Here is a 24,874-nt window from a genome sequence, read left to right on the forward strand (position 1 = left end):
AGATTTTGTTTCACAATCGATTAAAAAGGACTATGGATTAAAGCATTTAATGTCAATGGCCATTCTAAGCTGAATGTGCCTGCTCTCGTCAGATCGCAGAAGTTACACAGCTTAAGGCCTCGCTAGTACCAGTGTGGGAGACTGTCTGGGAATCCGTGGTGCGGTTGAATTTTTATTATGTTGTTTAGATTTTGTTTCACAATCGATTAAAAAGGACTATGGATTAAAGCATTTAACGTCAATGGCCATTCTAAGCTGAATGTGCCTGCTCTCGTCAGATCGCAGAAGTTACACAGCTTAAGGCCTCGCTAGTACCAGTGTGGGAGACTGTCTGGGAATCCGTGGTGCGGTTGACTTTTTATTATGTCGTTTAGATTTTGTTTCACAATCGATTAAAAAGGACTATGGATTAAAGCATTTAATGTCAATGGCCAGTCTAAGCTGAATGTGCCTGCTCTCGTTAGATTGCAGAACTTACACAGCTTAAGGCCTCGCTAGTACCAATGTGGGAGACTGTCTGGGAATCCGTGGTGCGGTTGACTTTTTATTATGTCGTTTAGATTTTGTTTCACAATCGATTAAATAGGACTATGGATTAAAGCATTTAACGTCAATGGCCATTCTAAGCTGAATGTGCCTGCTCTCGTCAGATCGCAGAAGTTACACAGCTTAAGTCCTCGCTAGTACCAGTGTGGGAGACTGTCTGGGAATCCGTGGTGCGGTTGACTTTTTATTATGTCGTTTAGATTTTGTTTCACAATCGATTAAAAAGGACTATGGATTAAAGCATTTAATGTTAATTGCCATTCTAAGCTGAATGTCCCTGCTCTCGTCAGATCGCAGAAGTTACACAGCTTAAGGCCTCGCTAGTACCAGTGTGGGAGACTGTCTGGGAATCCGTGGTGCGGTTGACTTTTTATTATGTCATTTAGATTTTGTTTCACAATCGATTAAATAGGACTATGGATTAAAGCATTTAAAGTCAATGGCCATTCTAAGCTGAATGTGCCTGCTCTCGTCAGATCGCAGAAGTTACACAGCTTAAGGCCTCGCTAGTACGAGTGTGGGAGACTGTCTGGGAATCCGTGGTGCGGTTGACTTTTTATTATGTCGTTTAGATTTTGTTTCACAATCGATTAAAAAGGACTATGGATTAAAGCATTTAATGTCAATGGCCATTCTAAGCTGAATGTCCCTGCTCTCGTCAGATCGCAGAAGTTACACAGCTTAAGGCCTCGCTAGTACCAGTGTGGGAGACTGTCTGCGAATCCGTGGTGCGGTAGACTTTTTATTATGTCGTTTAGATTTTGTTTCACAATCGATTAAAAAGGACTATGGATTAAAGCATTTAATGTCAATGGCCATTCTAAGCTGAATGTGCCTGCTCTCGTCAGATCGCAGAAGTTACACAGCTTAAGGCCTCGCTAGTACCAGTGTGGGAGACTGTCTGGGAATCCGTGGTGCGGTTGACTTTTTATTATGTCGTTTAGATTTTGTTTCACAATCGATTAAAAAGGACTATGGATTAAACCATTTAATGTCAATGGCCATTCTAAGCTGAATGTGCCTGCTCTCGTCAGATCGCAGAAGTTACACAGCTTAAGGCCTCGCTAGTACCAGTGTGGGAGACTGTCTGGGAATCCGTGGTGCGGTTGACTTTTTATTATGTCGTTTAGATTTTGTTTCACAATAGATTAAATAGGACTATGGATTAAAGCATTTAATGTCAATGGCCATTCTAAGCTGAATGTGCCTGCTCTCGTCAGATCGCAGAAGTTACACAGCTTAAGGCCTCGCTAGTACCAGTGTGGGAGACTGTCTGGGAATCCGTGGTGCGGTTGACTTTTTATTATGTCGTTTAGATTTTGTTTCACAATAGATTAAATAGGACTATGGATTAAAGCATTTAATGTCAATGGCCATTCTAAGCTGAATGTGCCTGCTCTCGTCAGATCGCAGAAGTTACACAGCTTAAGGCCTCGCTAGTACCAGTGTGGGAGACTGTCTGGGAATCCGTGGTGCGCTTGACTTTTTATTATGTCGTTTAGATTTTGTTTCACAATAGATTAAATAGGACTATGGATTAAAGGATTTAACGTCAATGGCCATTCTAAGCTGAATGTGCCTGCTCTCGTCAGAACGCAGAAGTTACACAGCTTAAGGCCTCGCTAGTACCAGTATGGAAGACTGTCTGGGAATCCGTGGTGCGGTTGATTTTTTATTATGTCGTTTAGATTTTGTTTCACAATCGATTAAATAGGACTATGGATTAAAGCATTTAATGTCAATGCCCATTCTAAGCTGAATGTCCCTGCTCTCGTCAGATCACAGAAGTTACACAGCTTAAGGCCTCGCTAGTACCAGTGTGGGAGACTGTCTGGGAATCCGTGGTGCGGTTGACTTTTTATTATGTCGTTTAGATTTTGTTTCACAATAGATTAAATAGGACTATGGATTAAAGGATTTAACGTCAATGGCCATTCTAAGCTGAATGTGCCTGCTCTCGTCAGATCGCAGAAGTTACACAGCTTAAGGCCTCGCTAGTACCAGTGTGGGAGACTGTCTGGGAATCCGTGGTGCGCTTGACTTTTTATTATGTCGTTAAGATTTTGTTTCACAATAGATTAAATAGGACTATGGATTAAAGGATTGAACGTCAATGGCCATTCTAAGCTGAATGTGCCTGCTCTCATCCGAACGCAGAAGTTACACAGCTTAAGGCCTCGCTAGTACCAGTGTGGGAGACTGTCTGGGAATCCGTGGTGCGGTTGATTTTTTATTATGTCGTTTAGATTTTGTTTCACAATCGATTAAAAAGGACTATGGATTAAAGCATTTAACGTCAATGGCCATTCTAAGCTGAATGTGCCTGCTCTCGTCAGAACGCAGAAGTTACACAGCTTAAGGCCTCGCTAGTACCAGTGTGGGAGACTGTCTGGGAATCCGTGGTGCGGTTGACTTTTTATTATGTCGTTTAGATTTTGTTTCACAATAGATTAAATAGGACTATGGATTAAAGCATTTAACGTCAATGGCCATTCTAAGCTGAATGTGCCTTCTCTCGTCAGAACGCAGAAGTTACACAGCTTAAGGCCTCGCTAGTACCAGTGTGGGAGACTGTCTGGGTATCCGTGGTGCAGTTGAATTTTTATTATGTCGTTTAGATTTTGTTTCACAATCGATTAAAAAGGACTATGGATTAAAGCATTTAATGTCAATGGCTATTCTAAGCTGAATGTCCCTGCTCTCGTCAGATCGCAGAAGTTACACAGCTTAAGGCCTCGCTAGTACCAGTGTGGGAGACTGTCTGGGAATCCGTGGTGCGGTTGACTTTTTATTATGTCGTTTAGATTTTGTTTCACAATCGATTAAAAAGGACTATGGATTAAAGCATTTAACGTCAATGGCCAGTCTAAGCTGAATGTGCCTGCTCTCGTTAGATCGCAGAACTTACACAGCTTAAGGCCTCGCTAGTACCAATGTGGGAGACTGTCTGGGAATCCGTGGTGCGGTTGACTTTTTATTATGTCGTTTAGATTTTGTTTCACAATAGATTAAATAGGACTATGGATTAAAGCATTTAACGTCAATGGCCATTCTAAGCTGAATGTGCCTGCTCTCGTCAGATCGCAGAAGTTACACAGCTTAAGTCCTCGCTAGTACCAGTGTGGGAGACTGTCTGGGAATCCGTGGTGCGGTTGACTTTTTATTATGTCGTTTAGATTTTGTTTCACAATCGATTAAAAAGGACTATGGATTAAAGCATTTAATGTCAATGGCCATTCTAAGCTGAATGTCCCTGCTCTCGTCAGATCGCAGAAGTTACACAGCTTAAGGCCTCGCTAGTACCAGTGTGGGAGACTGTCTGGGAATCCGTGGTGCGGTTGACTTTTTATTATGTCATTTAGATTTTGTTTCACAATCGATTAAAAACGACTATGGATTAAAGCATTTAACGTCAATGGCCATTCTAAGCTGAATGTGCCTGCTCTCGTCAGATCGCAGAAGTTACACAGCTTAAGGCCTCGCTAGTACCAGTGTGGGAGACTGTCTGGGTATCCGTGGTGCGGTTGAATTTTTATTATGTCGTTTAGATTTTGTTTCACAATCGATTAAAAAGGACTATGGATTAAAGCATTTAATGTCAATGGCTATTCTAAGCTGAATGTCACTGCTCTCGTCAGATCGCAGAAGTTACACAGCTTAAGGCCTCGCTAGTACCAGTGTGGGAGACTGTCTGGGAATCCGTGGTGCGGTTGACTTTTTATTATGTCGTTTAGATTTTGTTTCACAATCGATTAAAAAGGACTATGGATTAAAGCATTTAATGTCAATGGCCATTCTAAGCTGAATGTGCCTGCTCTCGTCAGATCGCAGAAGTTACACAGCTTAAGGCCTCGCTAGTACCAGTGTGGGAGACTGTCTGGGAATCCGTGGTGCGGTTGAATTTTTATTATGTTGTTTAGATTTTGTTTCACAATCGATTAAAAAGGACTATGGATTAAAGCATTTAACGTCAATGGCCATTCTAAGCTGAATGTGCCTGCTCTCGTCAGATCGCAGAAGTTACACAGCTTAAGGCCTCGCTAGTACCAGTGTGGGAGACTGTCTGGGAATCCGTGGTGCGGTTGACTTTTTATTATGTCGTTTAGATTTTGTTTCACAATCGATTAAAAAGGACTATGGATTAAAGCATTTAATGTCAATGGCCATTCTAAGCTGAATGTGCCTGCTCTCGTCAGATCGCAGAAGTTACACAGCTTAAGTCCTCGCTAGTACCAGTGTGGGAGACTGTCTGGGAATCCGTGGTGCGGTTGACTTTTTATTATGTCGTTTAGATTTTGTTTCACAATCGATTAAAAAGGACTATGGATTAAAGCATTTAATGTCAATGGCCATTCTAAGCTGAATGTGCCTGCTCTCGTCAGATCGCAGAAGTTACACAGCTTAAGGCCTCGCTAGTACCAGTGTGGGAGACTGTCTGGGAATCCGTGGTGCGGTTGAATTTTTATTATGTTGTTTAGATTTTGTTTCACAATCGATTAAAAAGGACTATGGATTAAAGCATTTAACGTCAATGGCCATTCTAAGCTGAATGTGCCTGCTCTCGTCAGATCGCAGAAGTTACACAGCTTAAGGCCTCGCTAGTACCAGTGTGGGAGACTGTCTGGGAATCCGTGGTGCGGTTGACTTTTTATTATGTCGTTTAGATTTTGTTTCACAATCGATTAAAAAGGACTATGGATTAAAGCATTTAATGTCAATGGCCATTCTAAGCTGAATGTGCCTGCTCTCGTCAGATCGCAGAAGTTACACAGCTTAAGTCCTCGCTAGTACCAGTGTGGGAGACTGTCTGGGAATCCGTGGTGCGGTTGACTTTTTATTATGTCGTTTAGATTTTGTTTCACAATCGATTAAAAAGGACTATGGATTAAAGCATTTAATGTCAATAGCCATTCTAAGCTGAATGTCCCTGCTCTCGTCAGATCGCAGAAGTTACACAGCTTAAGGCCTCGCTAGTACCAGTGTGGGAGACTGTCTGGGAATCCGTGGTGTGGTTGACTTTTTATTATGTCATTTAGATTTTGTTTCACAATAGATTAAATAGGACTATGGATTAAAGCATTTAACGTCAATGGCCATTCTAAACTGAATGTGCCTGCTCTCGTCAGATCGCAGAAGTTACACAGCTTAAGGCCTCGCTAGTACCAGTGTGGGAGACTGTCTGGGAATCCGTGGTGCAGTTGACTTTTTATTATGTCGTTTAGATTTTGTTTCACAATCGATTAAAAAGGACTATGGATTAAAGCATTTAATGTCAATGGCCATTCTAAGCGGAATGTGCCTGCTCTCATCAGATCGCAGAAGTTACACAGCTTAAGGCCTCGCTAGTACAAGTGTGGGAGACTGTCTGCGAATCCGTGGTGCGGTAGACTTTTTATTATGTCGTTTAGATTTTGTTTCACAATCGATTAAAAAGGACTATGGATTAAAGCATTTAATGTCAATGGCCATTCTAAGCTGAATGTGCCTGCTCTCGTCAGATCGCAGAAATTACACAGCTTAAGGCCTCGCTAGTACCAGTGTGGGAGACTGTCTGGGAATCCGTGGTGCGGTTGACTTTTTATTATGTCGTTTAGATTGTGTTTCACAATCGATTAAAAAGGACTATGGATTAAAGCATTTAATGTCAATGGCCATTCTAAGCTGAATGTGCCTGCTCTCGTCAGATCGCAGAAGTTACACAGCTTAAGGCCTCGCTAGTACCAGTCTGGGAGACTGTCTGGGAATCCGTGGTGCGGTTGACTTTTTATTATGTCGTTTAGATTTTGTTTCACAATAGATTAAAAAGGACTATGGATTAAAGCATTTAATGTCAATGGCCATTCTAAGCTGAATGTGCCTGCTCTCGTCAGATCGCAGAAGTTACACAGCTTAAGGCCTCGCTAGTACCAGTGTGGGAGACTGTCTGGGAATCCGTGGTGCGGTTGCCTTTTTATTATGTCGTTTAGATTTTGTTTCACAATCGATTAAAAAGGACTATGGATTAAAGCATTTAATGTCAATGGCCATTCTAAGCTGAATGTGCCTGCTCTCGTCAGATCGCAGAAGTTACACAGCTTAAGGCCTCGCTAGTACCAGTGTGGGAGACTGTCTGGGAATCCGTGGTGCGCTTGACTTTTTATTATGTCGTTTAGATTTTGTTTCACAATAGATTAAATAGGACTATGGATTAAAGGATTTAACGTCAATGGCCATTCTAAGCTGAATGTGCCTGCTCTCGTCAGAACGCAGAAGTTACACAGCTTAAGGCCTCGCTAGTACCAGTGTGGGAGACTGTCTGGGAATCCGTGGTGAGGTTGATTTTTTATTATGTCGTTTAGATTTTGTTTCACAATCGATTAAAAAGGACTATGGATTAAAGCATTTAATGTCAATGCCCATTCTAAGCTGAATGTCCCTGCTCTCGTCAAATCACAGAAGTTACACAGCTTAAGGCCTCGCTAGTACCAGTGTGGGAGACTGTCTGGGAATCCGTGGTGCGGTTGACTTTTTATTATGTTGTTTAGATTTTGTTTCACAATAGATTAAATAGGACTATGGATTAAGGCTTTTAATGTCAATGGTCTTTCTAAGCTGAAAGTGCCTGCTCTCGTCAGATCGCAGAAGTTACACAGCTTAAGGCGTCGCTAGTACCAGTGTGGGAGACTGTCTGGGAATCCGTGGTGCGCTTGACTTTTTATTATGTCGTTAAGATTTTGTTTCACAATCGATTAAAAAGGACTATGGATTAAAGCATTTAATGTCAATGGCTATTTTAAGCTGAATGTCCCTGCTCTCGTCAGATCGCAGAAGTTACACAGCTTAAGGCCTCGCTAGTACCAGTGTGGGAGACTGTCTGGGTATCCGTGGTGCGGTTGAATTTTTATTATGTCGTTTAGATTTTGTTTCACAATCGATTAAAAAGGACTATGGATTAAAGCATTTAATGTCAATGGCTATTTTAAGCTGAATGTCCCTGCTCTCGTCAGATCGCAGAAGTTACACAGCTTAAGGCCTCGCTAGTACCAGTGTGGGAGACTGTCTGGGAATCCGTGGTGCGGTTGACTTTTTATTATGTCGTTTAGATTTTGTTTCACAATCGATTAAAAAGGACTATGGATTAAAGCATTTAATGTCAATGGCCATTCTAAGCTGAATGTGCCTGCTCTCGTCAGATCGCAGAAGTTACACAGCTTAAGGCCTCGCTAGTACCAGTGTGGGAGACTGTCTGGGAATCCGTGGTGCGGTTGAATTTTTATTATGTTGTTTAGATTTTGTTTCACAATCGATTAAAAAGGACTATGGATTAAAGCATTTAATGTCAATGGCCATTCTAAGCTGAATGTGCCTGCTCTCGTCAGATCGCAGAAGTTACACAGCTTAAGGCCTCGCTAGTACCAGTGTGGGAGGCTGTCTGGGATTCCGTGGTGCAGTTGACTTTTTTTTATGTCGTTTAGATTTTGTTTCACAATCGATTAAAAAGGACTATGGATTAAAGCATTTAATGTCAATGGCCAGTCTAAGCTGAATGTGCCTGCTCTTGTTAGATCGCAGAACTTATACAGCTTAACTCCTCGCTAGTACCAATGTGGGAGACTGTCTGGGAATCCGTGGTGCGGTTGACTTTTTATTATGTCGTTTAGATTTTGTTTCACAATAGATTAAATAGGACTATGGATTAAAGCATTTAACGTCAATGGCCATTCTAAGCTGAATGTGCCTGCTCTCGTCAGATCGCAGAAGTTACACAGCTTAAGTCCTCGCTAGTACCAGTGTGGGAGACTGTCTGGGAATCCGTGGTGCGGTTGACTTTTTATTATGTCGTTTAGATTTTGTTTCACAATCGATTAAAAAGGACTATGGATTAAAGCATTTAATGTCAATGGCCATTCTAAGCTGAATGTCCCTGCTCTCGTCAGATCGCAGAAGTTACACAGCTTAAGGCCTCGCTAGTACCAGTGTGGGAGACTGTCTGGGAATCCGTGGTGCGGTTGACTTTTTATTATGTCATTTAGATTTTGTTTCACAATCGATTAAAAACGACTATGGATTAAAGCATTTAACGTCAATGGCCATTCTAAGCTGAATGTGCCTGCTCTCGTCAGATCGCAGAAGTTACACAGCTTAAGGCCTCGCTAGTACCAGTGTGGGAGACTGTCTGGGTATCCGTGGTGCGGTTGACTTTTTATTATGTCATTTAGATTTTGTTTCACAATCGATTAAAAACGACTATGGATTAAAGCATTTAACGTCAATGGCCATTCTAAGCTGAATGTGCCTGCTCTCGTCAGATCGCAGAAGTTACACAGCTTAAGGCCTCGCTAGTACCAGTGTGGGAGACTGTCTGGGTATCCGTGGTGCGGTTGAATTTTTATTATGTCGTTTAGATTTTGTTTCACAATCGATTAAAAAGGACTATGGATTAAAGCATTTAATGTCAATGGCTATTCTAAGCTGAATGTCCCTGCTCTCGTCAGATCGCAGAAGTTACACAGCTTAAGGCCTCGCTAGTACCAGTGTGGGAGACTGTCTGGGAATCCGTGGTGCGGTTGACTTTTTATTATGTCGTTTAGATTTTGTTTCACAATCGATTAAAAAGGACTATGGATTAAAGCATTTAATGTCAATGGCCATTCTAAGCTGAATGTGCCTGCTCTCGTCAGATCGCAGAAGTTACACAGCTTAAGGCCTCGCTAGTACCAGTGTGGGAGACTGTCTGGGAATCCGTGGTGCGGTTGAATTTTTATTATGTTGTTTAGATTTTGTTTCACAATCGATTAAAAAGGACTATGGATTAAAGCATTTAATGTCAATGGCCATTCTAAGCTGAATGTGCCTGCTCTCGTCAGATCGCAGAAGTTACACAGCTTAAGGCCTCGCTAGTACCAGTGTGGGAGACTGTCTGGGAATCCGTGGTGCGGTTGACTTTTTATTATGTCGTTTAGATTTTGTTTCACAATCGATTAAAAAGGACTATGGATTAAAGCATTTAATGTCAATGGCCATTCTAAGCTGAATGTGCCTGCTCTCGTCAGATCGCAGAAGTTACACAGCTTAAGTCCTCGCTAGTACCAGTGTGGGAGACTGTCTGGGAATCCGTGGTGCGGTTGACTTTTTATTATGTCGTTTAGATTTTGTTTCACAATCGATTAAAAAGGACTATGGATTAAAGCATTTAATGTCAATGGCCATTCTAAGCTGAATGTCCCTGCTCTCGTCAGATCGCAGAAGTTACACAGCTTAAGGCCTCGCTAGTACCAGTGTGGGAGACTGTCTGGGAATCCGTGGTGCGGTTGACTTTTTATTATGTCATTTAGATTTTGTTTCACAATAGATTAAATAGGACTATGGATTAAAGCATTTAACGTCAATGGCCATTCTAAACTGAATGTGCCTGCTCTCGTCAGATCGCAGAAGTTACACAGCTTAAGGCCTCGCTAGTACCAGTGTGGGAGACTGTCTGGGAATCCGTGGTGCGGTTGACTTTTTATTATGTCGTTTAGATTTTGTTTCACAATCGATTAAAAAGGACTATGGATTAAAGCATTTAATGTCAATGGCCATTCTAAGCGGAATGTGCCTGCTCTCATCAGATCGCAGAAGTTACACAGCTTAAGGCCTCGCTAGTACCAGTGTGGGAGACTGTCTGGGAATCCGTGGTGCGGTTGACTTTTTATTATGTCGTTTAGATTTTGTTTCACAATAGATTAAATAGGACTATGGATTAAAGCATTTAATGTCAATGGCCATTCTAAGCTGAATGTGCCTGCTCTCGTCAGATCGCAGAAGTTACACAGCTTAAGGCCTCGCTAGTACCAGTGTGGGAGACTGTCTGGGAATCCGTGGTGCGGTTGACTTTTTATTATGTCGTTTAGATTTTGTTTCACAATCGATTAAAAAGGACTATGGATTAAAGCATTTAATGTCAATGGCCATTCTAAGCTGAATGTGCCTGCTCTCGTCAGATCGCAGAAGTTACACAGCTTAAGGCCTCGCTAGTACCAGTGTGGGAGACTGTCTGGGAATCCGCGGTGCGTTTGATTTTTTATTATGTCGTTTAGATTTTGTTTCACAATAGATTAAATAGGACTATGGATTAAAGGATTTAACGTCAATGGCCATTCTAAGCTGAATGTGCCTGCTCTCGTCAGAACGCAGAAGTTACACAGCTTAAGGCCTCGCTAGTACCAGTGTGGGAGACTGTCTGGGAATCCGTGGTGCGGTTGATTTTTTATTATGTCGTTTAGATTTTGTTTCACAATCGATTAAAAAGGACTATGGATTAAAGCATTTAATGTCAATGCCCTTTCAAAGCTGAATGTCCCTGCTCTCGTCAGATCACAGAAGTTACACAGCTTAAGGCCTTGCTAGTACCAGTGTGGGAGACTGTCTGGGAATCCGTGGTGCGGTTGACTTTTTATTATGTGGTTTAGATTTTGTTTCACAATAGATTAAATAGGACTATGGATTAAGGCTTTTAATGTCAATGGTCTTTCTAAGCTGAAAGTGCCTGCTCTCGTCAGATCGCAGAAGTTACACAGCTTAAGGCCTCGCTAGTACCAGTGTGGGAGACTGTCTGGGAATCCGTGGTGCGCTTGACTTTTTATTATGTCGTTAAGATTCTGTTTCACAATAGATTAAATAGGACTATGGATTAAAGGATTTAACGTCAATGGCCATTCTAAGCTGAATGTGCCTGCTCTCGTCCGAACGCAGAAGTTACACAGCTTAAGGCCTCGCTAGTACCAGTGTGGGAGACTGTCTGGGAATCCGTGGTGCGGTTGCTTTTTTATTATGTTGTTTAGATTTTGTTTCACAATCGATTAAAAAGGACTATGGATTAAAGCATTTCACGTCAATGGCCATTCTAAGCTGAATGTGCCTGCTCTCGTCAGAACGCAGAAGTTACACAGCTTAAGGCCTCGCTAGTACCAGTGTGGGAGACTGTCTGGGAATCCGTGGTGCGGTTGCCTTTTTATTATGTCGTTTAGATTTTGTTTCACAATAGATTAAATAGGACTATGGATTAAAGCATTTAACGTCAATGGCCATTCTAAGCTGAATGTGCCTTTCTTCGTCAGAACGCAGAAGTTACACAGCTTAAGGCCTCGCTAGTACCAGTGTGGGAGACTGTCTGGGTATCCGTGGTGCGGTTGAATTTTTATTATGTCGTTTAGATTTTGTTTCACAATCGATTAAAAAGGACTATGGATTAAAGCATTTAATGTCAATGGCTATTCTAAGCTGAATGTCCCTGCTCTCGTCAGATCGCAGAAGTTACACAGCTTAAGGCCTCGCTAGTACCAGTGTGGGAGACTGTCTGGGAATCCGTGGTGCGGTTGACTTTTTATTATGTAGTTTAGATTTTGTTTCACAATAGATTAAATAGGACTATGGATTAAAGCATTTAACGTCAATGGCCATTCTAAGCTGAATGTGCCTTTCTTCGTCAGAACGCAGAAGTTACACAGCTTAAGGCCTCGCTAGTACCAGTGTGGGAGACTGTCTGGGTATCCGTGGTGCGGTTGAATTTTTATTATGTCGTTTAGATTTTGTTTCACAATCGATTAAAAAGGACTATGGATTAAAGCATTTAATGTCAATGGCTATTCTAAGCTGAATGTCCCTGCTCTCGTCAGATCGCAGAAGTTACACAGCTTAAGGCCTCGCTAGTACCAGTGTGGGAGACTGTCTGGGAATCCGTGGTGCGGTTGACTTTTTATTATGTCGTTTAGATTTTGTTTCACAATCGATTAAAAAGGACTATGGATTAAAGCATTTAATGTCAATGGCCATTCTAAGCTGAATGTGCCTGCTCTCGTCAGATCGCAGAAGTTACACAGCTTAAGGCCTCGCTAGTACCAGTGTGGGAGACTGTCTGGGAATCCGTGGTGCGGTTGAATTTTTATTATGTTGTTTAGATTTTGTTTCACAATCGATTAAAAAGGACTATGGATTAAAGCATTTAATGTCAATGGCCATTCTAAGCTGAATGTGCCTGCTCTCGTCAGATCGCAGAAGTTACACAGCTTAAGGCCTCGCTAGTACCAGTGTGGGAGACTGTCTGGGAATCCGTGGTGCAGTTGACTTTTTATTATGTCGTTTAGATTTTGTTTCACAATCGATTAAAAAGGACTATGGATTAAAGCATTTAATGTCAATGGCCAGTCTAAGCTGAATGTGCCTGCTCTTGTTAGATCGCAGAACTTACACAGCTTAACGCCTCGCTAGTACCAATGTGGGAGACTGTCTGGGAATCCGTGGTGCGGTTGACTTTTTATTATGTCGTTTAGATTTTGTTTCACAATAGATTAAATAGGACTATGGATTAAAGCATTTAACGTCAATGGCCATTCTAAGCTGAATGTGCCTGCTCTCGTCCGATCGCAGAAGTTACACAGCTTAAGTCCTCGCTAGTACCAGTGTGGGAGACTGTCTGGGAATCCGTGGTGCGGTTGACTTTTTATTATGTCGTTTAGATTTTGTTTCACAATCGATTAAAAAGGACTATGGATTAAAGCATTTAATGTCAATGGCCATTCTAAGCGGAATGTGCCTGCTCTCGTCAGATCGCAGAAGTTACACAGCTTAAGGCCTCGCTAGTACCAGTGTGGGAGACTGTCTGCGAATCCGTGGTGCGGTAGACTTTTTATTATGTCGTTTAGATTTTGTTTCACAAACGATTAAAAAGGACTATGGATTAAAGCATTTAATGTCAATGGCCATTCTAAGCTGAATGTACCTGCTCTCGTCAGATCGCAGAAATTACACAGCTTAAGGCCTCGCTAGTACCAGTGTGGGAGACTGTCTGGGAATCCGTGGTGCGGTTGACTTTTTATTATGTCGTTTAGATTTTGTTTCACAATCGATTAAAAAGGACTATGGATTAAAGCATTTAGTGTCAATGGCCATTCTAAGCTGAATGTGCCTGCTCTCGTCAGATCGCAGAAGTTACACAGCTTAAGGCCTCGCTAGTACCAGTGTGGGAGACTGTCTGGGAATCCGTGGTGCGGTTGACTTTTTATTATGTCGTTTAGATTTTGTTTCACAATAGATTAAATAGGACTATGGATTAAAGCATTTAATGTCAATGGCCATTCTAAGCTGAATGTGCCTGCTCTCGTCAGATCGCAGAAGTTACACAGCTTAAGGCCTCGCTAGTACCAGTGTGGGAGACTGTCTGGAAATCCGTGGTGCGGTTGACTTTTTATTATGTCGTTTAGATTTTGTTTCACAATCGATTAAAAAGGACTATGGATTAAAACATTTAATGTCAATGCCCATTCTAAGCTGAATGTCCCTGCTCTCGTCAGATCACAGAAGTTACACAGCTTAAGGCCTCGCTAGTACCAGTGTGGGAGACTGTCTGGGAATCCGTGGTGCGCTTGACTTTTTATTATGTCGTTTAGATTTTGTTTCACAATAGATTAAATAGGACTATGGATTAAAGGATTTAACGTCAATGGCCATTCTAAGCTGAATGTGCCTGCTCTCGTCAGAACGCAGAAGTTACACAGCTTAAGGCCTCGCTAGTACCAGTGTGGGAGACTGTCTGGGAATCCGTGGTGCGGTTGATTTTTTATTATGTCGTTTAGATTTTGTTTCACAATCGATTAAAAAGGACTATGGATTAAAGCATTTAAAGTCAATGCCCATTCTAAGCTGAATGTCCCTGCTCTCGTCAGATCGCAGAAGTTACACAGCTTAAGGCCTCGCTAGTACCAGTGTGGGAGACTGTCTGGGAATCCGTGGTGCGGTTGATTTTTTATTATGTCGTTTAGATTTTGTTTCACAATCGATTAAAAAGGACTATGGATTAAAGCATTTAATGTCAATGGCCATTCTAAGCTGAATGTCCCTGCTCTCGTCAGATCGCAGAAGTTACACAGCTTAAGGCCTCGCTAGTACCAGTGTGGGAGACTGTCTGGGAATCCGTGGTGCGGTTGACTTTTTATTATGTTGTTTAGATTTTGTTTCACAATAGATTAAATAGGACTATGGATTAAAGCATTTAACGTCAATGGCCATTCTAAGCTGAATGTGCCTGCTCTCGTCAGAACGCAGAAGTTACACAGCTTAAGGCCTCGCTAGTACCAGTGTGGGAGACTGTCTGGGAAACCGTGGTGCGGTTGAATTTTTATTATGTCGTTTAGATTTTGTTTCACAATCGATTAAAAAGGACTATGGATTAAAGCATTTAAAGTCAATGGCCATTCTAAGCTGAATGTCCCTGCTCTCGTCAAATCGCAGAAGTTACACAGCTTAAGGCCTCGCTAGTACCAGTGTGGGAGACACTCTGGGAATCCGTGGTGCAGTTGACTTTTTATTATGTCGTTTAGATTTTGTTTCACAATAGATTAAATAGGACTATGGATTAAGGCTTTTAACGTCAATGGCCATTCTAAGCTGAATGTGCCAGCTCTCGTCAGATCGCAGAAGTTACACAGCTTAAGACCTCGCTAGTACCAGTGTGGGAGACTGTCTGGGAATCCGTGGTGCGGTTGACTTTTTATTATGTCGTTTAGATTTTGTTTCACAATCGATTAAAAAGGACTATGGATTAAAGCATTTAATGTCAATGCCCATTCTAAGCTGAATGTGCCTGCTCTCGTCAAATCGCAGAAGTTACACGGCTTAACGCCTCGCTAGTACCAGTGTGGGAGACTGTCTGGGAATCCGTGGTGCGGTTGACTTTTTATTATGTCGTTTAGATTTTGTTTCACAATAGATTAAATAGGACTATGGATTAAAGCATTTAATGTCAATGGCCATTCTAAGCTGAATGTGCCTGCTCTCGTCAGATCGCAGAAGTTACACAGCTTAAGGCCTCGCTAGTACCAGTGTGGGAGACTGTCTGGGAATCCGTGGTGCGGTTGACTTTTTATTATGTTGTTTAGATTTTGTTTCACAATCGATTAAAAAGGACTATGGATTAAAGCATTTAATGTCAATGCCAATTCTAAGCTGAATGTGCCTGCTCTCGTTAGATCGCAGAAGTAACACGGCTTAACGCCTCGCTAGTACCAGTGTGGGAGACTGTCTGGGAATCCGTGGTGCGGTTGACGTTTTATTATGTCGTTTAGATTTTGTTTCACAATAGATTAAATAGGACTATGGATTAAAGCATTTAATGTCAGTGGCCATTCTAAGCTGAATGTGCCTGCTCTCGTCAGATCGCAGAAGTTACACAGCTTAAGGCCTCGCTAGTACCAGTGTGGGAGACTGTCTGGGAATCCGTGGTGCGGTTGGCTTTTTATTATGTCGTTTAGATTTTGTTTCACAATAGATTAAATAGGACTATGGATTAAGGCTTTTAATGTCAATGGCCATTCTAAGCTGAATGTGCCTTCTCTCGTCAGATCGCAGAAGTTACACAGCTTGAGGCCTCGCTAGTACCAGTGTGGGAGACTGTCTGGGAATCCGTGGTGCGGTTGACTTTTTATTATGTCGTTTCGATTTTGTTTCACAATCGATTAAAAAGGACTATGGATTAAAGCATTTAATGTCAGTGGCCATTCTAAGCTGAATGTGCCTGCTCTCGTCAGATCGCAGAAGTTACACAGCTTAAGGCCTTGCTAGTACCAGTGTGGGAGACTGTCTGGGAATCCGTGGTGCGGTTGGCTTTTTATTATGTTGTTTAGATTTTGTTTCACAATCGATTAAAAAGGACTATGGATTAAAGCTTTTAATGTCAATGGCCAGTCTAAGCTGAATGTGCCTGCTCTCGTTAGATCGCAGAACTTACACAGCTTAACGCCTCGCTAGTACCAATGTGGGAGACTGTCTGGGAATCCGTGGTGCGGTTGAATTTTTATTATGTCGTTTAGATTTTGTTTCACAATCGATTAAAAAGGACTATGGATTAAAGCATTTAATGTCAATGGCTATTCTAAGCTGAATGTCCCTGCTCTCGTCAGATCGCAGAAGTTACACAGCTTAAGGCCTCGCTACTACCAGTGTGGGAGACTGTCTGGGAATCCGTGGTGCGGTTGACTTTTTATTATGTCGTTTAGATTTTGTTTCACAATCGATTAAAAAGGACTATGGATTAAAGCATTTAATGTCAATGGCCAGTCTAAGCTGAATGTGCCTGCTCTTGTTAGATCGCAGAACTTACACAGCTTAACGCCTCGCTAGTACGAGTGTGGGAGACTGTCTGGGAATCCGTGGTGCGGTTGACTTTTTATTATGTCGTTTAGATTTTGTTTCACAATCGATTAAAAAGGACTATGGATTAAAGCATTTAATGTCAATGGCCATTCTAAGCTGAATGTGCCTGCTCTCGTCAGATCGCAGAAGTTACACAGCTTAAGGCCTCGCTAGTACCAGTGTGGGAGACTGTCTGGGAATCCGTGGTGCGGTTGACTTTTTATTATGTCGTTTAGATTTTTTTTCACAATCGATTAAAAAGGACTATGGATTAAAGCATTTAATGTCAATGGCCATTCTAAGCTGAATGTGCCTGCTCTCGTCAGATCGCAGAAGTTACACAGCTTAAGGCCTCGCTAGTACCAGTGTGGGAGACTGTCTGGGAATCCGTGGTGCGGTTGACTTTTTATTATGTCGTTTAGATTTTGTTTCACAATCGATTAAAAAGGACTATGGATTAAAGCATTTAATGTCAATGGCCATTCTAAGCTGAATGTGCCTGCTCTCGTCAGATCGCAGAAGTTACACAGCTTAAGGCCTCGCTAGTACCAGTGTGGGAGACTGTCTGGGAATCCGTGGTGCGGTTGACTTTTTATTATGTCGTTTAGATTTTGTTTCACAATCGATTAAAAAGGACTATGGATTAAAGCATTTAATGTCAATGGCCATTCTAAGCTGAATGTGCCTGCTCTCGTCAGATCGCAGAAGTTACACAGCTTAAAGGCATGGTGTTGCCCTAAAAACATGTTTTTTTTTTAAAAATTAAACATTTAGTGTGTGGGTGATTAAACATTGTTAAAATTTTTTTTTTTTTTTTTGGCACGAGCCATGTAATATTATAAATTATTTCTAATTTATAATACTACCCATTTTTGGCCACTAGATGGGGCTGTTCCCAAAATTGCAGCATTGCAACATTGGGTTAAAAGCCCTCGCTCTAGTGAGCTCTCAGCATCCCCCCCTCCTTTATCCTGGCTAGTGCCGGGATAAACGAGGGGTTTGAAAGGTTTAACCTGCTACACTGCGTGTCGCCATTTTTTGAGGTAACCCACAGTGTAGTAGGTTTACATATAGTAGTAAACACACACAAACACTAACATACATTGAAATCTCTTACCTGCTCCTGCCGCCGCGGCTCCCTCTGGCCCGTCCGCTCCGTTTGCTGCCGCTGTTCCATGTGCACAAGTCCGGAAGCCGCGACCGGAAGTAGTAATATTACAGTCCGGCCGCGACTTCCGGTCCACAGGAAAATGGCGCCGGACGGCGCCAATTTCGAATAGGACTGTGTGGGAGCGGCGCATGCGCAGTTCCCACACAGACGCCGTACACGGACGTGAATGGGACGGGAGCCGTTCACAGTCCCTATGGGACTGTGGCTGCCGTACTCCATGTCTGTGTGTGTCGTTAATCGACACACACAGAAATGGAACAAAAAATGGCAGCCCCCATAGGGAAGAAAAACTGTAAAAAGAAGAAAAAGTAAAACACAAACACACAAATGAATAAAAACGTTTTTATTAAAGCACTAACATCTTTAACATATAAAAAAAATTATTTGCCATGACACTGTTCCTTTAAGGCCTCGCTAGTACCAGTGTGGGAGACTGTCTGGGAATCCGTGGTGCGGTTGACTTTTTATTATGTCGTTTAGATTTTGTTTCACAATAGATTAAATAGGACTATGGATTAAAGCATTTAATGTCAATGGCCATTCTAAGCTGAATGTGCCTGCTCTCGTCAGATCGTAGAAGTTACACAGCTTAAGGCCTCGCTAGTACCAGTGTGGGAGACTGTCTGGGAATCCGTGGTGCGGTTGACTTTTTATTATGTCGTTTAGATTTTGTTTCACAATAGATTAAATAGGACTATGGATTAAAGCATTTAACGTCAATGGCCATTCTAAGCTGAATGTGCCTTCTCTCGTCAGAATGCAGAAGTTACACAGCTTAAGGCCTCGCTAGTACCAGTGTGGGAGACTGTCTGGGTATCCGTGGTGCGGTTGCATTTTTATTATGTCGTTTAGATTTTGTTTCACAATCGATTAAAAAGGACTATGGATTAAAGCATTTAATGTCAATGGCTATTCTAAGCTAAATGTCCCTACTCTCGTCAGATCGCAGAAGTTACACAGCTTAAGGCCTCGCTAGTACCAGTGTGGGAGACTGTCTGGGAATCCGTGGTGCGGTTGACTTTTTATTATGTCGTTTAGATTTTGTTTCACAATCGATTAAAAAGGACTATGGATTAAAGCATTTAATGTCAATGGCCATTCTAAGCTGAATGTGCCTGCTCTCGTCAGATCGCAGAAGTTACACAGCTTAAGGCCTCGCTAGTACCAGTGTGGGAGACTGTCTGGGAATCCGTGGTGCGGTTGACTTTTTATTATGTCGTTTAGATTTTGTTTCACAATCGATTAAAAAGGACTATGGATTAAAGCATTTAATGTCAATGGCCAGTCTAAGCTGAATGTGCCTGCTCTTGTTAGATCGCAGAACTTACACAGCTTAACACCTCGCTAGTACCAATGTGGGAGACTGTCTGGGAATCCGTGGTGCGGTTGACTTTATTATGTCGTTTAGATTTTGTTTCACAATCGATTAAAAAGGACTATGGATTAAAGCATTTAATGTCAATGGCCATTCTAAGCTGAATGTGCCTGCTCTCGTCAGATCGCAGAAGTTACACAGCTTAAGGCCTCGCTAGTACCAGTGTGGGAGACTGTCTGGGAATCCGTGGTGCGGTTGACTTTTTATTATGTCGTTTAGATTTTGTTTCACAATCGATTAAAAAGGACTATGGATTAAAGCATTTAATGTCAATGGCCATTCTAAGCTGAATGTGCCTGCTCTCGTCAGATCGCAGAAGTTACACAGCTTAAGGCCTCGCTAGTACCAGTGTGGGAGACTGTCTGGGAATCCGTGGTGCGGTTGACTTTTTATTATGTCGTTTAGATTTTGTTTCACAATAGATTAAATAGGACTATGGATTAAAGCATTTAACGTCAATGGCCATTCTAAGCTGAATGTGCCTGCTCTCGTCAGAACACAGAAGTTACACAGCTTAAGGCATCGCTAGTACCAGTGTGGGAGACTGTCTGGGAATCCGTGGTGCGGTTGACTTTTTATTATGTCGTTTAGATTTTGTTTCACAATGGATTAAATAGGACTATGGATTAAAGCCTTTAACGTCAATGGCCATTCTAAGCTGAATGTGCCTGCTCTCGTCAGAACACAGAAGTTACACAGCTTAAGGCATCGCTAGTACCAGTGTGGGAGACTGTCTGGGAATCCGTGGTGCGGTTGACTTTTTATTATGTCGTTTAGATTTTGTTTCACAATCGATTAAAAAGGACTATGGATTAAAGCATTTAATGTCAATGGCCATTCTAAGCTGAATGTGCCTGCTCTCGTCAGATCGCAGAAGTTACACAGCTTAAGGCCTCGCTAGTACCAGTGTGGGAGACTGTCTGGGAATCCGTGGTGCGGTTGACTTTTTATTATGTCGTTTAGATTTTGTTTCACAATCGATTAAAAAGGACTATGGATTAAAGCATTTAATGTCAATGGCCATTCTAAGCTGAATGTGCCTGCTCTCGTCAGATCGCAGAAGTTACACAGCTTAAGGCCTCGCTAGTACCAGTGTGGGAGACTGTCTGGGAATCCGTGGTGCGGTTGACTTTTTATTATGTCGTTTAGATTTTGTTTCACAATAGATTAAATAGGACTATGGATTAAAGCATTTAATGTCAATGGCCATTCTAAGCTGAATGTGCCTGCTCTCGTCAGATCGTAGAAGTTACACAGCTTAAGGCCTCGCTAGTACCAGTGTGGGAGACTGTCTGGGAATCCGTGGTGCGGTTGACTTTTTATTATGTCGTTTAGATTTTGTTTCACAATAGATTAAATAGGACTATGGATTAAGGCATTTAACGTCAATGGCCATTCTAAGCTGAATGTGCCTGCTCTCGTCAGAACGCAGAAGTTACACAGCTTAAGGCCTCGCTAGTACCAGTGTGGGAGACTGTCTGGGAATCCGTGGTGCGGTTGACTTTTTATTATGTCGTTTAGATTTTGTTTCACAATCGATTAAAAAGGACTATGGATTAAAGCATTTAATGTCAATGGCCATTCTAAGCTGAATGTGCCTGCTCTCGTCAGATCGCAGAAGTTACACAGCTTAAGGCCTCGCTAGTACCAGTGTGGGAGACTGTCTGGGAATCCGTGGTGCGGTTGACTTTTTATTATGTCGTTTAGATTTTGTTTCACAATCGATTAAAAAGGACTATGGATTAAAGCATTTAATGTCAATGGCCATTCTAAGCTGAATGTGCCTGCTCTCGTCAGATCGCAGAAGTTACACAGCTTAAGGCCTCGCTAGTACCAGTGTGGGAGACTGTCTGGGAATCCGTGGTGCGGTTGACTTTTTATTATGTCGTTTAGATTTTGTTTCACAATAGATTAAATAGGACTATGGATTAAAGCATTTAATGTCAATGGCCATTCTAAGCTGAATGTGCCTGCTCTCGTCAGATCGTAGAAGTTACACAGCTTAAGGCCTCGCTAGTACCAGTGTGGGAGACTGTCTGGGAATCCGTGGTGCGGTTGACTTTTTATTATGTCGTTTAGATTTTGTTTCACAATAGATTAAATAGGACTATGGATTAAGGCATTTAACGTCAATGGCCATTCTAAGCTGAATGTGCCTGCTCTCGTCAGAACGCAGAAGTTACACAGCTTAAGGCCTCGCTAGTACCAGTGTGGGAGACTGTCTGGGAATCCGTGGTGCGGTTGACTTTTTATTATGTCGTTTAGATTTTGTTTCACAATAGATTAAATAGGACTATGGATTAAAGCATTTAACGTCAATGGCCATTCTAAGCTGAATGTGCCTTCTCTCGTCAGAACGCAGAAGTTACACAGCTTAAGGCCTCGCTAGTACCAGTGTGGGAGACTGTCTGGGTATCCGTGGTGCGGTTGAATTTTTATTATGTCGTTTAGATTTTGTTTCACAATCGATTAAAAAGGACTATGGATTAAAGCATTTAATGTCAATGGCTATTCTAAGCTGAATGTCCCTGCTCTCGTCAGATCGCAGAAGTTACACAGCTTAAGGCCTCGCTAGTACCAGTGTGGGAGACTGTCTGGGAATCCGTGGTGAGGTTGACTTTTTATTATGTCGTTTAGATTTTGTTTCACAATCGATTAAAAAGGACTATGGATTAAAGCATTTAATGTCAATGGCCATTCTAAGCTGAATGTGCCTGCTCTCGTCAGATCGCAGAAGTTACACAGCTTAAGGCCTCGCTAGTACCAGTGAGGGAGACTGGCTGGGAATCCGTGGTGCGGTTGAATTTTTATTATGTCGTTTAGATTTTGTTTCACAATCGATTAAAAAGGACTATGGATTAAAGCATTTAATGTCAATGGCTATTCTAAACTGAATGTCCCTGCTCTCGTCAGATCTCAGAAGTTACACAGCTTAAGGCCTCGCTAGTACCAGTGTGGGAGACTGTCTGGGAATCCGTGGTGCGGTTGACTTTTTATTATGTCGTTTAGATTTTGTTTCACAATCGATTAAAAAGGACTATGGATTAAAGCATTTAATGTCAATGGCCATTCTAAGCTGAATGTGCCTGCTCTCGTCAGATCGCAGAAGTTACACAGCTTAAGGCCACGCTAGTACCAGTGTGGGTGACTGTCTGGGAATCCGTGGTGCGGTTGACTTTTTATTATGTTGTTTAGATTTTGTTTCACAATAGATTAAATAGGACTATGGATTAAGGCTTTTAATGTCAATGGCCATTCTAAGCTGAATGTGCCTGCTCTCGTTAGATCGCAGAAGTTACACAGCTTAACCCCTCGCTAGTACCAGTGTGAGAGACTGTCTGGGAATCCGTGGTGCGGTTGACTTTTATTATGTCGTTTAGATTTTGTTTCACAATCGATTAAAAAGGACTATGGATTAAAGCATTTAATGTCAATGGCCATTCTAAGCTGAATGTCCCTGTTCTCGTCAGATAGCAGAAGTTACACAGCTTAAGGCCTCGCTAGTACCAGTGTGGGAGACTGTCTGGGAATCCGTGGTGCGGTTGATTTTTTATTATGTCGTTTAGATTTTGTTTCACAATCGATTAAAAAGGACTATGGATTAAAGCATTTAATGTCAATGGCCATTCTAAGCTGAATGTGCCTGCTCTCGTCAGATCGCAGAAGTTACACAGCTTAAGGCCTCGCTAGTACCAGTGTGGGAGACTGTCTGGGAATCCGTGGTGCGGTTGACTTTTTATTATGTCGTTTAGATTTTGTTTCACAATCGATTAAAAAGGACTATGGATTAAAGCATTTAATGTCAATGGCCATTCTAAGCTGAATGTGCCTGCTCTCGTCAGATCGCAGAAGTAACACAGCTTAAGGCCTCGCTAGTACCAGTGTGGAAGACTGTCTGGGAATCCGTGGTGCGGTTGACTTTTTATTATGTCGTTTAGATTTTGTTTCACAATAGATTAAATAGGACTATGGATTAAAGCATTTAATGTCAATGGCCATTCTAAGCTGAATGTGCCTGCTCTCGTCAGAACGCAGAAGTTACACAGATTAAGGTCTCGCTAGTACCAGTGTGGGAGACTGTCTGGGAATCCGTGGTGCGGTTGATTTTTTATTATGTCGTTTAGATTTTGTTTCACAATCGATTAAAAAGGACTATGGATTAAAGCATTTAATGTCAATGGCCATTCTAAGCTGAATGTGCCTGCTCTCGTCAGATCGCAGAAGTTACACAGCTTAAGGCCTTGCTAGTACCAGTGTGGGAGACTGTCTGGGAATCCGTGGTGCGGTTGCCTTTTTATTATGTCGTTTAGATTTTGTTTCACAATCGATTAAAAAGGACTATGGATTAAAGCATTTAATGTCAATGGCCATTCTAAGCTGAATGTGCCTGCTCTCGTCAGATCGCAGAAGTTACACAGCTTAAGGCCTCGCTAGTACCAGTGTGGGAGACTGTCTGGGAATCCGTGGTGCGGTTGACTTTTTATTATGTGGTTTAGATTTTGTTTCACAATAGATTAAATAGGACTATGGATTAAAGCATTTAATGTCAATGGCCATTCTAAACTGAATGTGCCTGCTCTCGTCAGGTCGCAGAAGTTACACAGCTTAAGGCCTCGCTAGTACCAGTGTGGGAGACTGTCTGGGAATCCGTGGTGCGGTTGACTTTTTATTATGTCGTTTAGATTTTGTTTCACAATAGATTAAATAGGACTATGGATTAAAGCATTTAACGTCAATGGCCATTCTAAGCTGAATGTGCCTGCTCTCGTCAGAACGCAGAAGTTACACAGATTAAGGTCTCGCTAGTACCAGTGTGGGAGACTGTCTGGGAATCCGTGGTGCGGTTGGCTTTTTATTATGTTGTTTAGATTTTGTTTCACAATAGATTAAATAGGACTATGGATTAAGGCTTTTAATGTCAATGGCCATTCTAAGCTGAATGTGCCTGCTCTCGTCAGATCACAGAAGTTACACTGCTTAAGGCCTCGCTAGTACCAGTGTGGGAGACTGTCTGGGAATCCGTGGTGTGGTTGACTTTTTATTATGTCGTTTAGATTTTGTTTCACAATCGATTAAAAAGGACTATGGATTAAAGCATTTAATGTCAATGGCCATTCTAAGCTGAATGTTCCTGCTCTCGTCAGATCGCAGAAGTTACACAGCTTAAGGCCTCGCTAGTACCAGTGTGGGAGACTGTATGGGAATCCGTGGTGCGGTTGAGTTTTTATTATGTCGTTTAGATTTTGTTTCACAATCGATTAAAAAGGACTATGGATTAAAGCATTTAATGTCAATGGCCAGTCTAAGCTGAATGTGCCTGCTCTTGTTAGATTGCAGAACTTACACAGCTTAACGCCTCGCTAGTACCAGTGTGGGAGACTGTCTGGGAATCCGTGGTGCGGTTGACTTTTTATTATGTTGTTTAGATTTTGTTTCACAATAGATTAAATAGGACTATGGATTAAAGCATTTAACGTCAATGGCCATTCTAAGCTGAATGTGCCTGCTCTCGTCACATCGCAGAAGTTACACAGCTTAAGGCCTCGCTAGTACCAGTGTGGGAGACTGTCTGGGAATCCGTGGTGCGGTTGACTTTTTAGTATGTCGTTTAGATTTTGTTTCACAATCGATTAAAA

The 24,874-nt window shown here is 42.0% G+C and overlaps 107 pseudogenes; all 107 read left to right on the forward strand.

Annotated features, from left to right (window-relative positions):
- Nucleotides 1-51: 51 nt before the first annotated feature.
- LOC142718866 (5S ribosomal RNA) lies at nucleotides 52-170 on the forward strand (annotated as a pseudogene).
- A 67-nt stretch (nucleotides 171-237) lies between these two features.
- On the forward strand, nucleotides 238-356 carry LOC142718993 (5S ribosomal RNA; annotated as a pseudogene).
- Nucleotides 357-609: 253 nt separating this feature from the next.
- On the forward strand, nucleotides 610-728 carry LOC142718899 (5S ribosomal RNA; annotated as a pseudogene).
- A 67-nt stretch (nucleotides 729-795) lies between these two features.
- Nucleotides 796-914, forward strand: LOC142718766 (5S ribosomal RNA; annotated as a pseudogene).
- Nucleotides 915-981: 67 nt separating this feature from the next.
- Nucleotides 982-1,100, forward strand: LOC142718837 (5S ribosomal RNA; annotated as a pseudogene).
- A 67-nt stretch (nucleotides 1,101-1,167) lies between these two features.
- Nucleotides 1,168-1,286, forward strand: LOC142719088 (5S ribosomal RNA; annotated as a pseudogene).
- Nucleotides 1,287-1,353: 67 nt separating this feature from the next.
- Nucleotides 1,354-1,472, forward strand: LOC142719005 (5S ribosomal RNA; annotated as a pseudogene).
- Nucleotides 1,473-1,539: 67 nt separating this feature from the next.
- LOC142719017 (5S ribosomal RNA) lies at nucleotides 1,540-1,658 on the forward strand (annotated as a pseudogene).
- Nucleotides 1,659-1,725: 67 nt separating this feature from the next.
- Nucleotides 1,726-1,844, forward strand: LOC142719029 (5S ribosomal RNA; annotated as a pseudogene).
- Nucleotides 1,845-1,911: 67 nt separating this feature from the next.
- LOC142718925 (5S ribosomal RNA) lies at nucleotides 1,912-2,030 on the forward strand (annotated as a pseudogene).
- A 67-nt stretch (nucleotides 2,031-2,097) lies between these two features.
- On the forward strand, nucleotides 2,098-2,216 carry LOC142718840 (5S ribosomal RNA; annotated as a pseudogene).
- A 67-nt stretch (nucleotides 2,217-2,283) lies between these two features.
- Nucleotides 2,284-2,402, forward strand: LOC142718566 (5S ribosomal RNA; annotated as a pseudogene).
- A 67-nt stretch (nucleotides 2,403-2,469) lies between these two features.
- LOC142718926 (5S ribosomal RNA) lies at nucleotides 2,470-2,588 on the forward strand (annotated as a pseudogene).
- Nucleotides 2,589-2,655: 67 nt separating this feature from the next.
- Nucleotides 2,656-2,774, forward strand: LOC142718696 (5S ribosomal RNA; annotated as a pseudogene).
- A 67-nt stretch (nucleotides 2,775-2,841) lies between these two features.
- On the forward strand, nucleotides 2,842-2,960 carry LOC142718623 (5S ribosomal RNA; annotated as a pseudogene).
- A 253-nt stretch (nucleotides 2,961-3,213) lies between these two features.
- Nucleotides 3,214-3,332, forward strand: LOC142718822 (5S ribosomal RNA; annotated as a pseudogene).
- A 67-nt stretch (nucleotides 3,333-3,399) lies between these two features.
- LOC142718494 (5S ribosomal RNA) lies at nucleotides 3,400-3,518 on the forward strand (annotated as a pseudogene).
- Nucleotides 3,519-3,585: 67 nt separating this feature from the next.
- On the forward strand, nucleotides 3,586-3,704 carry LOC142718895 (5S ribosomal RNA; annotated as a pseudogene).
- A 67-nt stretch (nucleotides 3,705-3,771) lies between these two features.
- Nucleotides 3,772-3,890, forward strand: LOC142718710 (5S ribosomal RNA; annotated as a pseudogene).
- A 67-nt stretch (nucleotides 3,891-3,957) lies between these two features.
- Nucleotides 3,958-4,076, forward strand: LOC142719143 (5S ribosomal RNA; annotated as a pseudogene).
- Nucleotides 4,077-4,143: 67 nt separating this feature from the next.
- On the forward strand, nucleotides 4,144-4,262 carry LOC142719099 (5S ribosomal RNA; annotated as a pseudogene).
- Nucleotides 4,263-4,329: 67 nt separating this feature from the next.
- On the forward strand, nucleotides 4,330-4,448 carry LOC142718868 (5S ribosomal RNA; annotated as a pseudogene).
- A 67-nt stretch (nucleotides 4,449-4,515) lies between these two features.
- On the forward strand, nucleotides 4,516-4,634 carry LOC142719041 (5S ribosomal RNA; annotated as a pseudogene).
- Nucleotides 4,635-4,701: 67 nt separating this feature from the next.
- LOC142718900 (5S ribosomal RNA) lies at nucleotides 4,702-4,820 on the forward strand (annotated as a pseudogene).
- A 67-nt stretch (nucleotides 4,821-4,887) lies between these two features.
- On the forward strand, nucleotides 4,888-5,006 carry LOC142718870 (5S ribosomal RNA; annotated as a pseudogene).
- A 67-nt stretch (nucleotides 5,007-5,073) lies between these two features.
- Nucleotides 5,074-5,192, forward strand: LOC142718894 (5S ribosomal RNA; annotated as a pseudogene).
- Nucleotides 5,193-5,259: 67 nt separating this feature from the next.
- On the forward strand, nucleotides 5,260-5,378 carry LOC142718896 (5S ribosomal RNA; annotated as a pseudogene).
- Nucleotides 5,379-5,445: 67 nt separating this feature from the next.
- Nucleotides 5,446-5,564, forward strand: LOC142718892 (5S ribosomal RNA; annotated as a pseudogene).
- A 67-nt stretch (nucleotides 5,565-5,631) lies between these two features.
- On the forward strand, nucleotides 5,632-5,750 carry LOC142718859 (5S ribosomal RNA; annotated as a pseudogene).
- A 67-nt stretch (nucleotides 5,751-5,817) lies between these two features.
- On the forward strand, nucleotides 5,818-5,936 carry LOC142719121 (5S ribosomal RNA; annotated as a pseudogene).
- Nucleotides 5,937-6,003: 67 nt separating this feature from the next.
- On the forward strand, nucleotides 6,004-6,122 carry LOC142718819 (5S ribosomal RNA; annotated as a pseudogene).
- Nucleotides 6,123-6,189: 67 nt separating this feature from the next.
- On the forward strand, nucleotides 6,190-6,308 carry LOC142718703 (5S ribosomal RNA; annotated as a pseudogene).
- A 67-nt stretch (nucleotides 6,309-6,375) lies between these two features.
- LOC142718798 (5S ribosomal RNA) lies at nucleotides 6,376-6,494 on the forward strand (annotated as a pseudogene).
- A 67-nt stretch (nucleotides 6,495-6,561) lies between these two features.
- LOC142718927 (5S ribosomal RNA) lies at nucleotides 6,562-6,680 on the forward strand (annotated as a pseudogene).
- A 67-nt stretch (nucleotides 6,681-6,747) lies between these two features.
- Nucleotides 6,748-6,866, forward strand: LOC142718991 (5S ribosomal RNA; annotated as a pseudogene).
- A 625-nt stretch (nucleotides 6,867-7,491) lies between these two features.
- On the forward strand, nucleotides 7,492-7,610 carry LOC142719025 (5S ribosomal RNA; annotated as a pseudogene).
- A 67-nt stretch (nucleotides 7,611-7,677) lies between these two features.
- Nucleotides 7,678-7,796, forward strand: LOC142718871 (5S ribosomal RNA; annotated as a pseudogene).
- A 67-nt stretch (nucleotides 7,797-7,863) lies between these two features.
- LOC142718478 (5S ribosomal RNA) lies at nucleotides 7,864-7,982 on the forward strand (annotated as a pseudogene).
- Nucleotides 7,983-8,235: 253 nt separating this feature from the next.
- LOC142718902 (5S ribosomal RNA) lies at nucleotides 8,236-8,354 on the forward strand (annotated as a pseudogene).
- Nucleotides 8,355-8,421: 67 nt separating this feature from the next.
- Nucleotides 8,422-8,540, forward strand: LOC142718711 (5S ribosomal RNA; annotated as a pseudogene).
- A 67-nt stretch (nucleotides 8,541-8,607) lies between these two features.
- LOC142718937 (5S ribosomal RNA) lies at nucleotides 8,608-8,726 on the forward strand (annotated as a pseudogene).
- A 67-nt stretch (nucleotides 8,727-8,793) lies between these two features.
- LOC142719145 (5S ribosomal RNA) lies at nucleotides 8,794-8,912 on the forward strand (annotated as a pseudogene).
- Nucleotides 8,913-8,979: 67 nt separating this feature from the next.
- Nucleotides 8,980-9,098, forward strand: LOC142718824 (5S ribosomal RNA; annotated as a pseudogene).
- Nucleotides 9,099-9,165: 67 nt separating this feature from the next.
- On the forward strand, nucleotides 9,166-9,284 carry LOC142718872 (5S ribosomal RNA; annotated as a pseudogene).
- Nucleotides 9,285-9,351: 67 nt separating this feature from the next.
- On the forward strand, nucleotides 9,352-9,470 carry LOC142719053 (5S ribosomal RNA; annotated as a pseudogene).
- A 67-nt stretch (nucleotides 9,471-9,537) lies between these two features.
- Nucleotides 9,538-9,656, forward strand: LOC142718897 (5S ribosomal RNA; annotated as a pseudogene).
- Nucleotides 9,657-9,723: 67 nt separating this feature from the next.
- On the forward strand, nucleotides 9,724-9,842 carry LOC142718714 (5S ribosomal RNA; annotated as a pseudogene).
- Nucleotides 9,843-9,909: 67 nt separating this feature from the next.
- Nucleotides 9,910-10,028, forward strand: LOC142718843 (5S ribosomal RNA; annotated as a pseudogene).
- Nucleotides 10,029-10,095: 67 nt separating this feature from the next.
- Nucleotides 10,096-10,214, forward strand: LOC142718803 (5S ribosomal RNA; annotated as a pseudogene).
- Nucleotides 10,215-10,281: 67 nt separating this feature from the next.
- On the forward strand, nucleotides 10,282-10,400 carry LOC142719065 (5S ribosomal RNA; annotated as a pseudogene).
- Nucleotides 10,401-10,467: 67 nt separating this feature from the next.
- On the forward strand, nucleotides 10,468-10,586 carry LOC142719042 (5S ribosomal RNA; annotated as a pseudogene).
- A 67-nt stretch (nucleotides 10,587-10,653) lies between these two features.
- Nucleotides 10,654-10,772, forward strand: LOC142718678 (5S ribosomal RNA; annotated as a pseudogene).
- Nucleotides 10,773-11,025: 253 nt separating this feature from the next.
- LOC142719098 (5S ribosomal RNA) lies at nucleotides 11,026-11,144 on the forward strand (annotated as a pseudogene).
- Nucleotides 11,145-11,211: 67 nt separating this feature from the next.
- Nucleotides 11,212-11,330, forward strand: LOC142718814 (5S ribosomal RNA; annotated as a pseudogene).
- A 67-nt stretch (nucleotides 11,331-11,397) lies between these two features.
- LOC142718731 (5S ribosomal RNA) lies at nucleotides 11,398-11,516 on the forward strand (annotated as a pseudogene).
- Nucleotides 11,517-11,769: 253 nt separating this feature from the next.
- LOC142718825 (5S ribosomal RNA) lies at nucleotides 11,770-11,888 on the forward strand (annotated as a pseudogene).
- Nucleotides 11,889-12,141: 253 nt separating this feature from the next.
- LOC142718826 (5S ribosomal RNA) lies at nucleotides 12,142-12,260 on the forward strand (annotated as a pseudogene).
- A 67-nt stretch (nucleotides 12,261-12,327) lies between these two features.
- Nucleotides 12,328-12,446, forward strand: LOC142718864 (5S ribosomal RNA; annotated as a pseudogene).
- Nucleotides 12,447-12,513: 67 nt separating this feature from the next.
- Nucleotides 12,514-12,632, forward strand: LOC142718667 (5S ribosomal RNA; annotated as a pseudogene).
- Nucleotides 12,633-12,885: 253 nt separating this feature from the next.
- LOC142718849 (5S ribosomal RNA) lies at nucleotides 12,886-13,004 on the forward strand (annotated as a pseudogene).
- A 67-nt stretch (nucleotides 13,005-13,071) lies between these two features.
- Nucleotides 13,072-13,190, forward strand: LOC142718537 (5S ribosomal RNA; annotated as a pseudogene).
- Nucleotides 13,191-13,257: 67 nt separating this feature from the next.
- Nucleotides 13,258-13,376, forward strand: LOC142718716 (5S ribosomal RNA; annotated as a pseudogene).
- Nucleotides 13,377-13,443: 67 nt separating this feature from the next.
- On the forward strand, nucleotides 13,444-13,562 carry LOC142719077 (5S ribosomal RNA; annotated as a pseudogene).
- Nucleotides 13,563-13,629: 67 nt separating this feature from the next.
- Nucleotides 13,630-13,748, forward strand: LOC142718916 (5S ribosomal RNA; annotated as a pseudogene).
- A 253-nt stretch (nucleotides 13,749-14,001) lies between these two features.
- Nucleotides 14,002-14,120, forward strand: LOC142718680 (5S ribosomal RNA; annotated as a pseudogene).
- A 67-nt stretch (nucleotides 14,121-14,187) lies between these two features.
- LOC142718472 (5S ribosomal RNA) lies at nucleotides 14,188-14,306 on the forward strand (annotated as a pseudogene).
- A 67-nt stretch (nucleotides 14,307-14,373) lies between these two features.
- Nucleotides 14,374-14,492, forward strand: LOC142718715 (5S ribosomal RNA; annotated as a pseudogene).
- A 67-nt stretch (nucleotides 14,493-14,559) lies between these two features.
- Nucleotides 14,560-14,678, forward strand: LOC142718806 (5S ribosomal RNA; annotated as a pseudogene).
- A 67-nt stretch (nucleotides 14,679-14,745) lies between these two features.
- On the forward strand, nucleotides 14,746-14,864 carry LOC142718565 (5S ribosomal RNA; annotated as a pseudogene).
- A 67-nt stretch (nucleotides 14,865-14,931) lies between these two features.
- Nucleotides 14,932-15,050, forward strand: LOC142719047 (5S ribosomal RNA; annotated as a pseudogene).
- A 253-nt stretch (nucleotides 15,051-15,303) lies between these two features.
- Nucleotides 15,304-15,422, forward strand: LOC142719091 (5S ribosomal RNA; annotated as a pseudogene).
- A 253-nt stretch (nucleotides 15,423-15,675) lies between these two features.
- On the forward strand, nucleotides 15,676-15,794 carry LOC142718833 (5S ribosomal RNA; annotated as a pseudogene).
- A 67-nt stretch (nucleotides 15,795-15,861) lies between these two features.
- On the forward strand, nucleotides 15,862-15,980 carry LOC142718457 (5S ribosomal RNA; annotated as a pseudogene).
- Nucleotides 15,981-16,047: 67 nt separating this feature from the next.
- Nucleotides 16,048-16,166, forward strand: LOC142718974 (5S ribosomal RNA; annotated as a pseudogene).
- Nucleotides 16,167-16,419: 253 nt separating this feature from the next.
- LOC142719105 (5S ribosomal RNA) lies at nucleotides 16,420-16,538 on the forward strand (annotated as a pseudogene).
- A 253-nt stretch (nucleotides 16,539-16,791) lies between these two features.
- LOC142719103 (5S ribosomal RNA) lies at nucleotides 16,792-16,910 on the forward strand (annotated as a pseudogene).
- A 67-nt stretch (nucleotides 16,911-16,977) lies between these two features.
- LOC142719115 (5S ribosomal RNA) lies at nucleotides 16,978-17,096 on the forward strand (annotated as a pseudogene).
- Nucleotides 17,097-17,163: 67 nt separating this feature from the next.
- LOC142719127 (5S ribosomal RNA) lies at nucleotides 17,164-17,282 on the forward strand (annotated as a pseudogene).
- A 1,110-nt stretch (nucleotides 17,283-18,392) lies between these two features.
- LOC142718853 (5S ribosomal RNA) lies at nucleotides 18,393-18,511 on the forward strand (annotated as a pseudogene).
- A 439-nt stretch (nucleotides 18,512-18,950) lies between these two features.
- On the forward strand, nucleotides 18,951-19,069 carry LOC142719139 (5S ribosomal RNA; annotated as a pseudogene).
- Nucleotides 19,070-19,320: 251 nt separating this feature from the next.
- On the forward strand, nucleotides 19,321-19,439 carry LOC142718438 (5S ribosomal RNA; annotated as a pseudogene).
- A 67-nt stretch (nucleotides 19,440-19,506) lies between these two features.
- On the forward strand, nucleotides 19,507-19,625 carry LOC142718450 (5S ribosomal RNA; annotated as a pseudogene).
- A 67-nt stretch (nucleotides 19,626-19,692) lies between these two features.
- On the forward strand, nucleotides 19,693-19,811 carry LOC142719116 (5S ribosomal RNA; annotated as a pseudogene).
- A 67-nt stretch (nucleotides 19,812-19,878) lies between these two features.
- Nucleotides 19,879-19,997, forward strand: LOC142719117 (5S ribosomal RNA; annotated as a pseudogene).
- Nucleotides 19,998-20,064: 67 nt separating this feature from the next.
- Nucleotides 20,065-20,183, forward strand: LOC142718462 (5S ribosomal RNA; annotated as a pseudogene).
- A 67-nt stretch (nucleotides 20,184-20,250) lies between these two features.
- On the forward strand, nucleotides 20,251-20,369 carry LOC142718474 (5S ribosomal RNA; annotated as a pseudogene).
- Nucleotides 20,370-20,436: 67 nt separating this feature from the next.
- Nucleotides 20,437-20,555, forward strand: LOC142718854 (5S ribosomal RNA; annotated as a pseudogene).
- A 67-nt stretch (nucleotides 20,556-20,622) lies between these two features.
- LOC142718636 (5S ribosomal RNA) lies at nucleotides 20,623-20,741 on the forward strand (annotated as a pseudogene).
- A 67-nt stretch (nucleotides 20,742-20,808) lies between these two features.
- LOC142718486 (5S ribosomal RNA) lies at nucleotides 20,809-20,927 on the forward strand (annotated as a pseudogene).
- Nucleotides 20,928-20,994: 67 nt separating this feature from the next.
- Nucleotides 20,995-21,113, forward strand: LOC142718499 (5S ribosomal RNA; annotated as a pseudogene).
- Nucleotides 21,114-21,180: 67 nt separating this feature from the next.
- On the forward strand, nucleotides 21,181-21,299 carry LOC142718855 (5S ribosomal RNA; annotated as a pseudogene).
- A 67-nt stretch (nucleotides 21,300-21,366) lies between these two features.
- Nucleotides 21,367-21,485, forward strand: LOC142718648 (5S ribosomal RNA; annotated as a pseudogene).
- Nucleotides 21,486-21,738: 253 nt separating this feature from the next.
- Nucleotides 21,739-21,857, forward strand: LOC142719118 (5S ribosomal RNA; annotated as a pseudogene).
- A 67-nt stretch (nucleotides 21,858-21,924) lies between these two features.
- On the forward strand, nucleotides 21,925-22,043 carry LOC142718463 (5S ribosomal RNA; annotated as a pseudogene).
- A 67-nt stretch (nucleotides 22,044-22,110) lies between these two features.
- LOC142718563 (5S ribosomal RNA) lies at nucleotides 22,111-22,229 on the forward strand (annotated as a pseudogene).
- Nucleotides 22,230-22,296: 67 nt separating this feature from the next.
- Nucleotides 22,297-22,415, forward strand: LOC142718611 (5S ribosomal RNA; annotated as a pseudogene).
- Nucleotides 22,416-22,667: 252 nt separating this feature from the next.
- Nucleotides 22,668-22,786, forward strand: LOC142718518 (5S ribosomal RNA; annotated as a pseudogene).
- A 67-nt stretch (nucleotides 22,787-22,853) lies between these two features.
- Nucleotides 22,854-22,972, forward strand: LOC142718511 (5S ribosomal RNA; annotated as a pseudogene).
- A 67-nt stretch (nucleotides 22,973-23,039) lies between these two features.
- LOC142719002 (5S ribosomal RNA) lies at nucleotides 23,040-23,158 on the forward strand (annotated as a pseudogene).
- A 67-nt stretch (nucleotides 23,159-23,225) lies between these two features.
- On the forward strand, nucleotides 23,226-23,344 carry LOC142719129 (5S ribosomal RNA; annotated as a pseudogene).
- A 67-nt stretch (nucleotides 23,345-23,411) lies between these two features.
- Nucleotides 23,412-23,530, forward strand: LOC142718952 (5S ribosomal RNA; annotated as a pseudogene).
- Nucleotides 23,531-23,597: 67 nt separating this feature from the next.
- On the forward strand, nucleotides 23,598-23,716 carry LOC142718523 (5S ribosomal RNA; annotated as a pseudogene).
- Nucleotides 23,717-23,783: 67 nt separating this feature from the next.
- On the forward strand, nucleotides 23,784-23,902 carry LOC142719046 (5S ribosomal RNA; annotated as a pseudogene).
- A 67-nt stretch (nucleotides 23,903-23,969) lies between these two features.
- Nucleotides 23,970-24,088, forward strand: LOC142719076 (5S ribosomal RNA; annotated as a pseudogene).
- Nucleotides 24,089-24,155: 67 nt separating this feature from the next.
- LOC142718505 (5S ribosomal RNA) lies at nucleotides 24,156-24,274 on the forward strand (annotated as a pseudogene).
- A 67-nt stretch (nucleotides 24,275-24,341) lies between these two features.
- LOC142718965 (5S ribosomal RNA) lies at nucleotides 24,342-24,460 on the forward strand (annotated as a pseudogene).
- Nucleotides 24,461-24,713: 253 nt separating this feature from the next.
- LOC142718465 (5S ribosomal RNA) lies at nucleotides 24,714-24,832 on the forward strand (annotated as a pseudogene).
- Nucleotides 24,833-24,874: the final 42 nt, after the last annotated feature.

Source organism: Rhinoderma darwinii, unplaced genomic scaffold (assembly GCF_050947455.1).
Source record: "Rhinoderma darwinii isolate aRhiDar2 unplaced genomic scaffold, aRhiDar2.hap1 Scaffold_469, whole genome shotgun sequence".
NCBI classification, from domain to species: domain Eukaryota; kingdom Metazoa; phylum Chordata; class Amphibia; order Anura; family Rhinodermatidae; genus Rhinoderma; species Rhinoderma darwinii.